The sequence below is a fragment of the Schistocerca serialis genome, chromosome 1 (genome assembly GCF_023864345.2).
Source record: "Schistocerca serialis cubense isolate TAMUIC-IGC-003099 chromosome 1, iqSchSeri2.2, whole genome shotgun sequence".
NCBI classification, from domain to species: Eukaryota; Metazoa; Arthropoda; class Insecta; order Orthoptera; family Acrididae; genus Schistocerca; species Schistocerca serialis.
The window spans coordinates 360,897,710-360,913,092 of NC_064638.1; the positions used below are offsets into that span (position 1 = coordinate 360,897,710).

Consider the following 15,383-nt stretch of genomic DNA (forward strand, 5'->3'; position numbering starts at 1 on the left):
GTTCAGTTAAATAATATTGTTACTGCATGCTTCTATAGAATGAAGATTATTTTGACATTAGCTGTGTTGCTGTAGAGTGTTATGGAATAGGACAGTATTGGGTGGAAGTATTCAAAGCATGCTACCACTCTTGTTTACAAGTAAAAAAAAAAAAAAAAATGAGAGAAATTTTTAAGTGCAAAACAGGCAGAACAAAGCTTTCTAGTTAACTTAACTTCGTATTGGTGTCATGTCATTTTATTAGCCATGTGAACATCTTGGAATTTCATACTCAGAGTTTCATGTAATGTGTGTGTCTAGAGATATCTGTTTCTGCAAGCTGCAGGTTATTTATCTGGAACTGCACATTATGGGTTGTTGTAAGATTGAAAGTTAAACTGCTTACTGTGTATCAGTTGTAAGCCTGTTCCATTATTTTGGCCTTTTATTGATGTGCTTGTATTACCTGCAAACATGACAGTCTTTCTAGAATTTTCCAGTTGCTGATTGAGAACAGGAGTGGGTCATATATTGAATGTGCAGGACTCCATATGTATGTTTCCGTGCTGTGAATTTAGTTTGATTCCTATGATTTTATTTCTCTGGTAGCAGTTTATTATTTATACAGTCAAGGCCAGATTCAGAAAATTCCAACAGTTTGAGACATTATATATCACTTTATCTTACAGAGAAGCCTTTACACAGCCTAAACTGCAACAGTTGTTGGAGTGGTTCAATGTTCCGTTATAAACTACTTTCTCAAGTTGTCTTGAGAAGACTAGAAGGAGGCTGGCTGCTCGCTCACTGAAGTAGCCTGATTTGCTCTTACACTTCTAAGTATATGTTACATACTAATGTTCACGAAACACTTTGTGACAAGCTGCGCACAAGATCCTTTGCAAAATAATAGGTCCTGGGATAACAGATTGACAAAATAGGCTTTTTACATGTATTGATGGCAGTGTAAAGTGATTTTTTAATCTTGAAAATCACTCTGTGTTGCACAGAACCCTAATTGCTTTTTATTTTGAAAGGATAAATACTATGTATGCTTAATTACAGGACACGCACATGTGAGGTACGGACACACTACTGCAGAACACATTATTCACATTTGGTCATAATTCAGATCTTGTGAATTATGGGACAGAAATGCTGGCCATTACTTATTTTCAGGAGGCAAAATGTGTAGTACTGCTGATAGACATGTACAGTATAAGCACATATATAAAGACACACTTTCCAGCTTTCAGAACTGGTATAGGGTTGTTGTAATTAAACTTTTGCTACTTGAGACAGCCCTCATGAAAATGAGTGACTGTAGGACAATGAAACTTTTTGGAAACATGTGGAAGAGAAATGATGAATAAATCATGGAAAGAAACACATTTTAATTTCCACATGAGAGGGCAACATTTGTTAATTGCATAGCTTGTTTACATTACAGATTACAAACATTGCTCAGTGTGATGACCATCTGTATCCATCATAGCCTGGAGCTGTACAAGAGAGAACATTTCACAATTGTTCACAGCATTTTTTGAACATTGGACCATGGAATGTTCAGCTGTCATGACACAGGTTGTGCCCTGTTTGAAGATCACACATTGTGTCCATCATTCTCAGCCATTGCAATAGTGACTTCTTCAACAGTTTGTGGTGCAAATGACTATCGGCATTTCCAAGGAGCAATTCAGAACTCACCAGTTAATTTGAACTTCCGAATCACGTTCTTCAACCCCAGTGCCGAAAGAGGATTTCTGCGTATTCCTCTAATGCATAGATATTTGTGAAGAGCAGCAGCACTGTTCCTGTTGTTTTGATGAAACAGTTTTACAGCTAAAGCCCTGCTCACCTTGTTGAGACCCATGTTGACTGCAACTGTAATGCACACTGATGTTTGTGTTTCTACCCTACATCTCCATAGCAGTAGTGGCACCTAATGACAGTTCATGACACTAGCACTACTAACAACACAAATTATGCAGAGTACAACCTTAACACCATTCTTATAAAGTTGTTTACCAATACAGTAAATAGTTTTCCAGAAAGCTAGTAGTGAAAGTTTAATTATTCTGTAGATCCTTCATAAGGAAGGAGAGAGGTTTATGTTGAGTAGGTCTTTCTCATCCCAGGATCTGTGTGGCCTGCCCCCTCCTTTTTAGTTTTCACCAACATATCCTCCTCCCCTCTCTGGTGAAGGAGCTATTAGTTCTGAAAGTAAGCTGCAGTGTCCCTTTTACTTTTATGTGTGTCAGTCAGTGGTAACTATACATTTAATACTCTGGAGGTTTATATTGGCCAGAAATTCTGTCTCATAATTTATTAGTTTGTCATAATTTGTTATTTCCTAAATTTAATTTCCCTTTGGTACATTCAAACCTTGTCACTGTGCTTATTGAATAGACAAGTTTGTAGGATTTGGGTGAAGAACATAATGTTAATGATGTGTAATGACTATCAGCATTACCAATTTACATACACAGTATTTATCTATACACATTATATGCATGGATACAACTTAAACGCTTGGCATCTCAGAACACACTGCCCAAGGTCCAGAGATACGGTTTTTGCAGCAATGTTCTTGGGGACAGAAGTTCATAGAGCTTGTGTCCCCACAGGTTTTTTAAATTATTGGCATAAATGTCAGTGAGATGCTCACCAGGCAGATGCCTGTCTAACATTACAACAATGAAGGCAGTTATATCATCCAGTGTTCTGTACCATCACCAGACACAACATTCCGTTGCACTCATTCAAGTTGGTGGTTTAGTTGAAACTATTTTATACTTGTTTTACTGATTTTCAAGATTGATTCCTTTTGAAATAATTCTTCAAGCCATTTAAGATAGAGAACAATTCAGGGCCAGATTATTCATATTGTGCCTTGTCTTAAAACTGTTGTACCATTTTCATTGTTTGATATCGTGTTATTATGCACTGTGGGTAGACTGTTAACCCTTTCCAATCCACTATCGGACTGCATCTGACATTACGATTTTCTGCTCCAGCTCCAATGTTGGACAATGTCTGTCACATTTCCATTATTATGCTTTCTGTCTGCTCCATTGTTGGAACTTGCTAGGTGCATGGCAGAACTTAGTATGAAGATCCAACAACTCAAAGCCTATTATGAAAGTCAGTAGCAAAGAGTGTAACAGTGAGAGAGTTTATGTTACGAAATCAGAAGTGAAATGTACTGCAATGAAGTTGTGGTAGCTTTCGGTATTAGGTACAGGGATCATACCAATAATGGAGACAAGACAGTGATGTGACAACACTGCATTATTGCTCATCATCTGCCGTATTAGACATCCACAAGGCACTATGTTACAATGAACTAGCTTCTTTGGGGTTCACCCAGATTTTGCACTCAGCCACATGTGTTGTCTGTTCACAGGCATTAGTCATGTTGGTGTCCCCATAGAGCCCCTCTCCCTGCATAGTGCAGTGCACCAGGAGGAGCAGTGCTCGGTGGATGTTGTTGAGCAGTTGGGTTTCCACAGATGCTCTTGACCAGCTGTGCTGTGGCTTGCTTCTGAGCAGGATCCAGTTAGAGCACTTATCAGTGTGATGAAAGTAACCAACTCCACCATAGACCCCACCATAGCATGCTGCAAAGCAGCACATGGTTGGACTATTTCCTATCATAGACTGGCCTGCAGTACTTGTGCTGTATAGATGATATGGTGCCAAATGTTGGGGAGATCACTGTGTCAGCTGTTCTACTATTCACAGTGCAGACTGTGGTGCAGACTGGGGCACTTGGGATGGTACATCAATAGGAAAATCTGAAACTGCCTGTGACATGGTGTGCGGTAACTGTCATTATGGTTCCCTCAGGGCTATTATAGTGAGTACACCATCTGCTGATAAATGTGAAGATATAGCAATGTAATCAACATAAGTAGGTAACCGATATGTGTGTGAACTGTTGAGCTACCATACCGTTATCTATCACATGATTGTAACGGCAGGTGTCCATTATCAAATCATTGTCTACAAGCTTGGATGTTCTCTGGATCAAAGTGTGTTATGTCGATTTTGTTGTTCTGGCTGGACCAGTGGCAGCTTGGGTTATGTGCCAAGTCTCTGAAGTGAAGTATGACCAAACTGTGGTTGCATTGGTGCTGTCGTGCAAAAGGTATAACTGACAAAGTATTGTGGAACACTTATTCTCTGGATCAAAGTCTCTCATGCCAAGTGCATTGTTCTGGGTGGAACGGCAGCAGCTTGGGTTGTGTGCTGAGTCTCTGAAGTGATGAATGACTGAATTATGGTTTCACTGATGCTGTCGTGCAAAAGGTATAATTGACGAAAGTACCGTGGAATACTTGTGGCATGTTTCCAAGTCTGGTAATTGTGTCCGGGTAGTGCATGGCCTGTTGCACTCCACTATACATGGCAATTGTATTTTCTAATAGTGTTTATGATGCAAGTAATGCAGTTGGCATGGTAGTCATGTTGTTGGTCATATTTAATTCGACTTGTCCTACTGAATTGTGAACTGATATAAAATTCCAACAGTACAGCAGTAGATTGTTTGATGGTTGGCCATTGTTTTGGTGTGCCGGAGCAGGTGTTGTTTTGAGAAGCAACACCCTCAGTTATGTTCAGCTCGTGTTCAAGCTTAGGTTCACAGTTATTATGCTGATTACAGCGCTGATGCATATCACTCGTGCAATCCATGAGGTGTCGTCTCGACGAGCTGATGATGTGGTGTAACCGAAGAAAGATGGCTGAATTGCTACTGTGTATTATCACAATACAGAATGAAATGTGATTGTCACTGATCACTAATGTGATAACTTTCCCTATTATATGCAGAGATCATACCAATAATGGACAGGACATGTTGATACGACAGCACTACATTATTGCTCATCTACCAACATACAAGACATCCACACAGTATAGGGTTCTAAAATAAACTAACTTCTCTGGAGTCCACCCAGATATTGCACACAGCTTTGTGTGTTACCTGTGCAGAGACATTATTCACGCTGGTATCATCACAAAGTTAACATGTTCTTGCATTTGTGCATTGTATTTTGTAATTCAGTATCTTCAAATCAGTCTTGCCAGGGAACTTCAGTGTACGTCATGTCTCTCAATAATACCCAGTAGTCCACTTGCTCCATTTTTGTAAGTGTGACATGTTTGCGACTCTGAAGAATCTAATTTTTTCAGTTTATCTGATATTTTTTGTGAAGTTGTTCAAGCTAAAAATAATATCAACTGTATAAAAATCCTTAATTTTTAATTCTCAGTTATAAAGTTTTGGAAAACACAGTCTGTATCAAAACAAGAATAATAGAGCTTAGTGTATTGTGTGGTGATCATTTTACAACAGGAAAACCCTATCTGAAAACATAACTTGTGGATGCCATGGAGCATTTAAGTTGGAGAATGGCAACTCCTTGTTTCTTCTGGTCATTTGGCAGACAAAAATCTTTGTTCATATGTGATTAAAGTAATGAACACAGATGAAATGTTTATGTTTGGACTGATATCCAAACCACAGAAACTTACTAATTGCCAGCCAGACTAAGATCACCAAATTACCTCATCTTTGTACTTTAACTTTTCTGCATGTGTGGTTAATGCTCAGTGCATTGTTTGCTGAGTGTTGATCCATCTTTGTTCAAGGGGTTACAACAATAAAACTGGCACAAAAAGTATTTTTGGAAATGTAATCTGAAAAAAGCAGATACATGTTTGCCCCTCTGTCAGTGGCTGTTTCCAAAATCTTTTGTAAAGATTTTCATAAACTAGGTAAGTTATTATATTATGTGTCAGATTTATAAACATTTTCAAAGCAGGTGTTATTATGGGCTCCCTGTAAATATCCAAATATTCAAGTCAGTGAGTTAGTAGGGGGAGTGAGTGTGCTATGAAGAATCAGAATACATTGTACAAATCTATATTTTATTGAAATATCAACCATACAGGTGCAATTATTTCATGACATGCATCAATATTTGCATCAGTAATGTACTATCCACAATGAAGCTAAAAATCAAAATTTAGAGTGTTTTCTATAAATCACTTGATGCAAATGACAGGATGGCTCCTTTGAAACTGATCTTCTTCCCCATCCCCATCCTTCTGTTGTCCTCCAACTCTTGAAAACTGAGATTTTCTGTCCCAGACAAAATAATAACTGTCAGTGTTGTTTGATACATCCTATTTCTTTTCTCTTGGAGGAACACATTGTTGTTACTGTTAATGGACTTGTGAGATTTTACAAATGATGAGTGCTGAGATATAAAACATCATTCCAAATAAATTTTGCCTTGATAATATTAATTAAAATGTGTTTCAGAAAGAACATACTAGATGGAGCATTTATTCAGTTACATAATTTGTAATGAAATAGTATTTTGTTGTATAGTTGAGTGTTAGTCCAGTGGGACTTGTGGGTAGAAAATAACACAACAGTTTTCTGGTGGTAGGAGCATGTCAGATGTTGAAGCAGATGTGGATAGATTCTTGTTTAGCACATAACATTTTGATTGAATGTTGCCTCTCCTTTGTCCTGCATGTAGATGACTTAAGTATAAAGCATTTGTTTCTTCCCTTATTAACAATTAATTGCCTGCATATTTGCTTTTGTGCTTTGGGCTTTTGTGTATGAGTAATTGTTAAGAAATATTTGTTGGCATTGTTGCTACACATTGGGTAACCTATTTATTGCCTACCAGGATTTCAAGATATTGGCAGCAAGGACGTCAGCAGTGGAAGTGTAACTTCAGAATATAGCAGCTAATACCTTTTGAACATCTAGTGCAGTCACCTTACTGCATTTCATGTGGTGTAAGCATGTCAGTGAATTGTATGTATTTGCTCGTCTTCGTGTAATAAACCATAGAACTTTATTTATGAAAGACTAAGTATTTAAGCAGAGGAGCTTTGGTTATTGGCATGAATCGTGCAGATAGTGCACAATTTTGTCACACTCATTAAAGTACTCTTGTTCTACGGATAGAATTCATTGTTAATCATTGCTTTGCATAACAAAATGAATCAGTTTAGACCTGCAGCTGTAGCTCTTAGCTACTTTTATGATGTGCTGCTGCAATAAATCAGTAACAGGTTTCCATTTACCTAGATTATTATGTCTGAAAAGTGTCTTAGCATATGACTGTCTAAAATATTGCTAACATCAAGTGAGATTGTAGGAGTAATTCACACTGCAATCAATATTTATCTATTAAATCTGTGGAATATATGCATTCTGCTGTTGCAGTCAGGCAAAGATATTCAGTCATCTCTGGGTTTTTAGCATCAGGACCTGCTGTACTCATCAGTTGACTTACTTGAAGTCTTGTATCCAAAATATTGTGGATAATGTGGATAAAAACCTTGGAAGAATATGTCATGTCTTAGACTGTTTTTAATTTTTGTTGGAATGTGATAACTGACGTAATTTACAATGAGATGACAAAAATGTGCACTTGAATGGCTTCTGTGATTCTAATGGTGTGCTGTTTATTATTATAATTGAATTTGCATAACATATTAGATATGTGTCTTTGCAAATGTATTGTCTTTTATGTGGATGTTCATAGACTTCTGGAATGAAACTCATTGCTAACTGTTGTTTGAGATCCTTCCACAATAACAGAAGTGTCAACCCAAACATTTATTTGCACACGATTTCTTTCACAAAGTATGATTTTACTAGCCATTATTTGACCTTAAATGAACTCATTCAGAAAGTAATAAGAGGACCAATCGAGCTATATGGAATCAGTATCCATTATTATAAGATTTGTGTAAATGGCTTTTATGGACCTCGCATTACAATCCTGAGAAAATAATTCAACTTGCTGCTTTTGTAGTAATTAACTTCCACAGGTAAATGAGATTTTTCATATGAGCCAGCCAATACAGCTTTTGGAAATATGCCAGTTCCAGCTACTGATTTTGCATTTTCTTACTCTATTCCTTGATGCCTGTGAACAAACAATGGACAGACTGCAAGGAAAAGAGATTCTGACAATTGGAATGTACTTCTCCTGACACTTTAAGGATGCTGAATTTAAAAGAGACAACTATATGCATGACTTGCCTTGAACTGTCTAATGTATTTTTAATAGTATTAATTGTTAATTATTGCATCATGTAAGTACATGATTATTGATGTTGTATTTCTGCTTCTAACACATGTATATTGACACTCTATGATATAAAGTCACTGTTGTACAGCTGGGGGAATGTTGTATACTGATTGGTTAATTAAGCTGCCTAGAAACACTGACCTGCTAATTTTCAGGGATAGTTTGCTTGTGGTTCTTCCACATATCTGATTTATATTTCTCATTGATTTTCTACAGTGCTGATTAATTTGAGTCAGTGGTATTCTAATGTCATAATCAGTGTATCAGGAGATTGATGACACACACACGGGTGAACGCATACATATGAGCAAATTAGTTATACACATCTAACTAGTAGCCTGCCCTGTAGCACTCATTTTGCCATTATGGTGGTTAGGGGGCTTCTGGTGTTGACTCTGTGAGACAGCAAAAGCACTGGGCAATTTCTCAGATTTGTTCAAAAAGACTGATCTTTACATAGAGTATTTCTCAAAAGATTCTAACACAATTTTGGAACAGTATAGTGATGCCTTGTTTTGGTGGTGGTGCTACAGACAATCAAACAGGTACATATGGTTGGACAACAGGCTACTGTGTCAGTCACTAGTGAGAGACAATGGCAGACATAGCAGAGTCCCCATTTGATCTCATTTAAACGACTGTTACCTGAATCTATTTCCACTACCTGCCAGAATTGTACCCTGTTGGTAAGCAGTATGTGTCACCTCATGTAGTTTTTGAAGTACTTGTACCCTGCTGTTGGCATTTTCCAATGTGTACAATGACTCATCGATTCAGGTGAATTTTTGAATTCTTTGGAGCCCAACTTCCGTGCTCCTATACCAATGCCTTTTTTTTTTTTTTTTTGTCATAGCAAGCAGATGATTTTGGATGGTATGAGTGCTTAACTGTTACTGTTATTCAGTGTTGCTGTATCAATGAAAATAATTAATTTTTGAAGCCACAATGTAATACGGATAGTTAAGAAAAATCTGCTTAGCAAGTGGCAGGAGGAGAAAACACACATAAAAGATACAGAAATGCTCAAGCGTTTGGAGCCAGTGATACCTTCTTCTGGAAGAATGGTTGAAGGGAAAGGAAGAGGAATGAAGCAAATTACTGATGAGGTTTAGGAAATGGTGAGAACTGTGGAAAAGTCTCCAGAACCCTGACTTAGGGGAGACTTACTGGATAGGATGAGAAGGAAGAGTCTTTCCTACCCATCCTGTTCAGTAAATCTCCCGTGACCCAGTAACTGTAACCAAAAATTTGTGCAATTCCATTTACTTTATGTGTGTTATCTCCTGCTGCTGCTTGGTGCCTAGATTTCGTTTATCTATGCATGTTTCATTAGTCATTGTTGGATTGATTTGTGATTTCTTGCACTGTGGCCTCTTTGTCAGCTGTCACAATTCACTAAAGTCAACAGTACTCTCTCAACAACACATTGTTGACCATGGCAGTTGTCTTTAGTGCCATTGGCTTGCCCTGAACCAATATCTCACAGAAGCATATGAAAAGCCTAGGTCATGTGTGACGTTGAAGAATTTCGAATTCATTGGGCATTCGCAATCTGATCGTAATCAAATGAGCTCAAATTTTGCATCTTACCCTTGCATCCTCAACTTTAGCATTGTTGGCCAGTACAAGGTCTGATGACATCCCATTCACATGACGTGGTGCATTATTTCTTGAACCACAGTGACAAGATCTCTCTAATGCAGCAACTACCTCTAATTGAATTGCTCATAAGGGCACTTCTGTGTTTGTCATTTCCGTTCTGTCCTTTTTTTAATGTTTTTTGTTTTCTTTGATATATATGGTTATTGTGTTTGCACGTATTAATATTTAAATGCATTATGTGCTATAAAGCCAATATTCAGTGATGTATATAATCAGAGCACAACTGCAGTTATGCTAGTGCCAAGTAGTAGACATTAGCCAGGATGTTACATCAAAGATATTCTTTACTGGAATTGTTGCTTAGCAAAACAGCCTTCTCCAGAAGTGGAAGAATGTTCTTTCTCTTTTGAAAAGAGAAGGGACTCACTTTGGATCTGATCTTGAGTGTAAGTAGGTTGCTTAAATTTCTGAAATCGGAGTTCCTGAATTTATTTTAACTGTTCAGTGTGCAATAATGATGGTGTGATGGTACAAGATCGTATGCATGACTGCCTTTGGACACCCCCTAGATTCATATGAAAATGTTGGAAAGCTGGACCAGGATGGTTCCTTGAATAAATCATTGACATATAGAAATTGGAGGAAAGAAATCAATTTCCCAGTAAATATGAGAATCACTTTAAAGTTTCATGGAATTCTGTTAATAAATGCTCAATAATGGTGGTTCCAGCAGGCCAAAATTGATATCAGTATTGCAAATGATGACCAAAAATACTTTACTCACTGGACTTATTGTTGAAGAGGCTGCATTGTGCCCAGATGCCCCACAATAATGTTTGGCCAGCAAATAAGAACAGACCAAGTAATGTGTCCAAAAGAGCAATATTCAAATTATTCATTAAAAGTGAACACATGACCACAATCAGATTTGAAGCAGGTAAGATACAATAACTGCTGATTGGTATGATGAGGTTTTTCTTCCTTTCAAAAGAATGCAGAAAAAGCAGGCAATTGACAAGTCTGTATATAATCTTGTTCCATCACAATGATATGGACCTTCACAAAGTAGATGAAACTTCAGGGGACAAGCACACCAATGCCAGCATTACAACTTCAATTTTATCATATGTTCATTCTTTTTCTTCTTCGAAGCACACACACTCTCTCTCACCCTCACCCTCCCTCTCCCTAGAAATGTTCCTAAACAACCTTACCAGGGATACATATAATGGAGCCTTCTCTAAGTGATTTGAGATTGCTATAATAGAAGGCAGAAGTGCATGTTAGGTAAAACAGGAATTTGAATTTACTTTCCCGAGATTTTCATGGTGACTGTTGTAAAGAGAGATGATATGTACATGAAGTTATAGTTGGTGAGATTCACAATAATGAAATTTTAAGATCATCCATATACACTTTCCAAGGTAGTTCAAGTGAAAGTGGTGCTCACAGTAAATTTGCTACTGTGAACACTACATTGATGACAGCAATGAAATGAGTTTTATAAGTAAATTTTATGCATTACTTTGTATTATGTTTTCTTGCTCTTATTGCCAAATAGCAGTTACTTTACTGGGAGAAAGGTAACTGACAAATTAGCCTTGGTGTTGTTAGGCATCCCACTTTCATGTCCAATATATTTTCTTAATCTAAATCATACCTAATCTTATCTCACTTGTAGCCTCTCTGTAGTTATATTTCTGCAGCTGATTGCTTGTCCCCACTGTTCATTTTCTACACAAATTTCTAGTTAATAATTTCCATAGTTTAGTCCACACTAACCCATGCAACTAATTATCCCTTGTTATAATTTTTCTGTACAACAACTGTGATCCCACAACTTTTGTGATCTCTTTGTAGTCAAAGATAATATTCATTTAATTGATTACCAATCAGTTTTATCATTTTAACCCATCTTTAGTTTCTTTACTGTATCAATAAACTTTAGAAACTACTTCCTAGTTACTTCAGTTATAATTCTCACCCACTCCTTTTACTCCAAATCATATTGGTACCCTAACACACTCAGTAGCTCAATGTGACTTATCTTATTTGTTCTGTTATGAAGTTTTCATAATTTCTGTTTCAGTGTTACGATACATGGATTTAAGGCAAGTTATCTCAGGTCATTCACTAATTTGTGTTATTTATATGCTTTCTCCTAGTTACAAATGGCAGAAAGATGCAGCAGTGAGAGTCAGAAGATTGTTCAGAAGTCAAACATCTAAAACAATTTGGTAGGCTCATGTCTGTATAGCATTTTAATTGTGTGTGTCAATTGAAAGGTGCATAAAGCAGAGAGATTTTGAAACAATAACACACTTATAACACAATCAGAAAGAACCCACAAACTGGGCAAATGAACTGTTGGAAGTGGTTTTAATTCAGAAATAGTTGGGTTATCTAATAGTAGTACACTACACACAAATGTCTGCATATTTTGCATGATTCACGACCACTGACAGTAGCTGCAGGTTCTATTACTAACAGTGCATAATATTTTAATATTTCTAAATATGTCTAATTTTGATGCAAATTTATTCTGAACCTTGACTCATACTGTTTTTAGGATTTGCTTGTCAGAATATTGTGCTCTGTGTTTGCCAGATCAGTGATTTGTATGCTGTTCTGTGTATTAGAAATTATGTTTAATTTCTGTTGTAGAGTAAGAGAGTACTTGGTGGACATGACTTGCATGTGTGTTAGTGCATGCGCACATGTTTTCAGGAAGAGATAAAAATTATATTATATTGTTTACTCATCCTCACTCAGAACCAGTAGTTTTCATTTAACTGTTTAAATTACACTAATGACACACATTTAAACAGTGTTCTATTTAACAGACAGAACTCATCTTTAAGATGATGTGATCTGTCTGTTCCTTACCTCTTCTTTGTTTTTGAAGTATGCCATGTGTATAATAATATGAATTAGGTAACTTGCCGGGTAAATAAAAAATGCTAAGTAGTTCAAGATGGAATCCACAAGTATCTCCTAATTAATGAGAAAATATCCAAGTTATACAGAAGATCCTACAGTTGTAAGTAGAAATTGATGTATGTTGTAATACTGTGAGAGAGAATGTCCTGTCATTATATCATTGGAAACCTGTTCTTCAGAAGTATAGTCTGACAAAATCCACTGAATGTGTAATGCACAAAATTTTAAATGTAGGATAAATAACAAATGTTCTTGTTGGAATGCAAATAATGGTAGGAGTAAAGATAACATCTCACTGAATGGTCTAGTGCTGAATCAACTGTAGTCACATGAATAAGATTGAGAATATTTCTAGCTTTCAGATGAATCTACATCTACATGATTTCTCTGCTATTCACAATAAAGTGCCTGGCAGAGGGTTCAATGAACCATCTTCAAGCTGTCTCTCTACCGTTCCACTCTTGAATGGTGCATGGGAAAAACGAGCATTTAAATTTCTCTCTGTGAGCCCTGATTTCTCTTATTTTATCGTTATGATCATTTTCCCCCTATGTAGTTGGGTGTCGGCAGAATGTTTTTGTAATCAGGGGAGAAAACTGGTGATTGAAATTTCATGAGAAGATCCCACTGCAATGAAACATGCCTTTGTTTTAATAATTGCCACTCCAATTCACATATCATGTCTGTGGCACTACCTCCCATATTTTGTGATAATACAAAACAAGCTGCCCTTCTTTGTACTTTTTTGATGTCATCTGTCAGTCCCACTTGAAGCAGGTCCCACATCACACAGCAATACTCCAGAATAGGGTGGACAAGTGTGGTTTTAGCAGTCTCTTTAGTAGACCTGTTGCACCTTCTAAGTGTTCTGCTAATGAATCGCAATCTTTGGTTTGCTCTACCCACAGCATTGTCTATGTGATCGTTCCAAGTTAGGTTATTTGTAATTATAATCCCTAAGTATTTAGTTGAATTTAAAGCCTTTAGATTTTTGTGACTTATCGCATAATTGAAATTTTGTGGATTTCTTTTAGTACTCATATGAATAACTTCACACTTCTCTTTATTTAGGGTCAATTGCCACTTTTCGCACTGTACAGATATCATATCTAAATCATTTTGCAATTTGCTTTGGTCATCCGATGACTTTACAAGAAGGTAAATGACAGCATCATCTGCAATCAATCGAAGATGGCTAATCAGATTATCTCCTATGTCATTAATATAGATCAAGAACAATAGAGGTCCTATAACACTACCTTCGGAAATGCTGGATATTACTTCTGTTTTACTTGATGACTTTCCGTCTATTACTATAAACTGTGACCTTTCTGACAGGAAACCACAAATCCAGTTGCACAACTGAGGTAATATTCCATAGGCACACAATTTGCTTTGAAGACATTTTTGAGGGATGATGTCAAAAGCCTTCTGGAAATTTAAAAATATGGAATCAATTTGCCATCCCCTGTCAATGGCACTCATTACTTCATGAGTATAAAGAACTAGTTGTGTTTCACAAGAACAGTATTTTCTAAATCCATGCTAACTATGTGTCAATAAATTTTCTTTTTCATAATGTTCAAATACAGTCTCTGTCATAGGAATAATCCTTGCAACACATTCCTCAATCCTGTAATTCTTCTTTCTCAATCTCAATTAGCTCCTGTCCTACTCCCACCTCCACCCCTGCCTTGCAGTCGTAAGTTCCCTCATTGTGCATTCACGTCCTACTCTCCACAGTCTCCTCCTTCCTGTTTTCTGCCTCCTCATCCTTATTAACTCCTTACGCCTGTGCCCAGAATGAGCTTACCAATGCCACATTCCTATACTGTGCACTTACTACACCTCGTTCCCAGCCATCAGCCGACCTTTCCCAAACCTCCCACCTGCTTTCTGCCTTCTTTCCCCCTTATCACCTCTTATCCAAGTTTAACTGTTGTCCCATTCCAGTGTATTGAGGTTTTACATTATAGGTGTGTGTGTGTGTGTGTGTGTGTGTGTGTGTGTGTGTTTTTTTTTTTTTTTTTTTTTTTCTATAGCTCTGAAGTAGGATTCATCCAAAAGATAGTAATGTCCTCAGTCTTGTTTATGTAAATATCAATGATTCAATTCCCTACCCATAGATATTAGTCAAGGAATCATATACTGGGCCACCAGTAGCAACACAAATTGTACAGCAAGATGATAAAGACCACATGACTTGCCTCACTATTAACAGGCTGTTAAGGATCCATAAGACAAGAAGTCAGTACATTTCAAACACTGGATCAGTACTTTAGAACTGTTAACATTAAAATTTTGTATACAGTTCCCTTAACAGAAGCGCTGTAGTTTCCTAGAATCTCCCACCAAATTTAAATCTTTCATTTACTTTCTTTGCTAATGTTTTTAAGTGTTTGTGTATATCTCTTATTGCTTTGTGGTATTACACCGTAGCACTTAAACAATGTGATAAATTCTAGAAGCTTACCACTAACTCTGAATGCATGCATAATTGTTTTTTTTTTCTTCTATTTTCATTAATTCATAACAGATCGACTATGCCATTTCATGTTAAATGTTAACAAGCATTATGGCATTATTTGTTTATTGCATGCTCTGTTGTGCACGCTTTGGATTTATGGATGAATTATGGTTAATACAGACAAAATATACAAAATTTTTGGGTGGACTGAATATTTTTTCTTAACAGAAAGCAAGTCCTCTTTTACTTATTTTTAAATGTAAATGGTA

At 36.8% G+C, this 15,383-nt stretch overlaps 1 protein-coding gene across 2 annotated transcripts in view; it reads left to right on the plus strand.

Annotated features, from left to right (window-relative positions):
• The window catches only part of LOC126470320 (FGGY carbohydrate kinase domain-containing protein), a 139,872-nt gene that overhangs the window by 98,372 nt on the left and 26,117 nt on the right, over positions 1–15,383 (plus strand). The window lies entirely within an intron of this gene.